At 35.9% G+C, this 1,736-nt stretch overlaps 1 pseudogene; it reads right to left on the bottom strand.

Annotated features, from left to right (window-relative positions):
- Positions 1-608: 608 nt before the first annotated feature.
- Positions 609-763, bottom strand: LOC125101352 (uncharacterized; annotated as a pseudogene).
- Positions 764-1,736: the final 973 nt, after the last annotated feature.

The raw sequence follows: 1,736 nt of genomic DNA, 5'->3' as shown, positions 1-1,736 counted from the left end.
CATCGATCACACAGTAACATATATCCTGGCAATCACTCTATCTACCTCATCTTCCACTGGGTGTGAACCATCCCAATTTCCTTACCCTGAAGTGGTCACTACTAACAAATACAGACTAATCAAAATAATCTTCATCAACTGAGGACATAGAATATTATGAGAAAACTAAGTTTAATCAAAGGGTAAGACAGTGTCCCCCTTACCCCCTAAGAGCTTGGTACAGCCTTGATTTGTTTTGTTTTGTTTTGTTTTGTGATGAAGGGTATTCTGACATTTGAGACAACTAAGTTTAATCAAAGGGTAAGACAGTGTCTTCTCTTACCCCCTAAGAGCTTGGTGCAGCCTTTGTTTTTGTTTTGTGATGAAGGGTATTCTGACATTTTACTTGTTAGTACTGGAATCTTTTTACCATTTCTCTCAGGGATATGGTCTGATATCTTGGAATTCTTAAAATGGACACGAAACAGAACTCTATGGTAACTTTTTTATGGGTGTTTATCCCCCACTACACTGGGAAGTCAGTGATATTTTCTCAAACTAAGAGACAAAGAGTTTGCCAGGGTCATTTGTTACAGTATAAACCAATCTTATGGTCAAAGGAAAGTATTTCTGAGTAAATTATATGAGGTACAACAGAAGAATATAGATTTCCTAAATGTACAGTAATATGTAAGACTGTGTGGCTATATGTAAGCCTTTCTATTAGCAATAATCGCGCCTCGGATAAACCTCATTGGCTACGATACTGCCACTGCGCAAAGCTATGTAAGCCTTTCTAAATTCAATTTTTGTATTTGTAAGTCAACAATTCAAATTCCTTTATTTTTTGTGCAAACAATTAATATAGGACTTTAAGCCTTTTTTTTTTTTCAACATCGAACCACCGTCTTGAAATTATCTTGAATTCCAAATGAAAAAGGCCTCAATGGAAGGATTATTTTATACTTTCCATTATGAAGGTTAACAATGGAGGATATACCACATGTCAACTTGTTTTAATTATATGAAGAATTTTCTTTAGAAGTGTTCTCAGTATCTAGTCTCAAGCCTTATAGTTATGCTTGTTTTCTTTTCATTACATTTTTATTGTGTTCTCTAATTTTATTCTTCTAGAACATTTATAGTTTTCTCACACTAAATATATTGCCTTAGCTCTTCACAGTGGCAACAGAAGAATATATGAGTGTTAATAATGAGTTGCCAGTGGCTAATCTTAAGTCTTCCTTAGTTTGCAACAAGCATTGGATACCTGCCGGGAGGTACCAGTGGAAACGTGCTGTGATAAGAGCTCTACTCATGGTCCTTTCGGGTATATACTAATTCCACTGTGTTGTGCGATTAAGGAAAGAAAAGACAGGATCATGACTCAGAATATTTAGGTAAGGCTTTTTTCCAACTCTGCTTAAGAACAAGTAACAAAGTCCATAAACAAGACTCACTTGGAAACTATCACTCTACAATTTAGATTTTAGTAATATCCATTCCTGTAGCTAGGAGGGAAACAGAACTCTCATGTCCCTTAGCTCATATAAATCATTTGTGCACTTCTACAAATGTTTACTGGCATGTGTAAATAAAAATAAAATAAATCACAGGATTGGTGAGCAAGGTGCAGGAACAACAGTAGGAAAAGATAAACAGCAAAACAGTGGCATGGCTGAGCAGCTAGACTGGGGAGTAATAAAAAGAAAGAGGACATGGTAGGAAATCAGCTAATCAGAGAGCCATCCTACTCC

The sequence above is a fragment of the Lutra lutra genome, chromosome 5, assembly GCF_902655055.1.
Source record: "Lutra lutra chromosome 5, mLutLut1.2, whole genome shotgun sequence".
NCBI lineage: Eukaryota > Metazoa > Chordata > Mammalia > Carnivora > Mustelidae > Lutra > Lutra lutra.
Note: the sequence above shows the minus strand (reverse complement) of the source record. Positions and strands in the feature narration are given on the sequence as shown.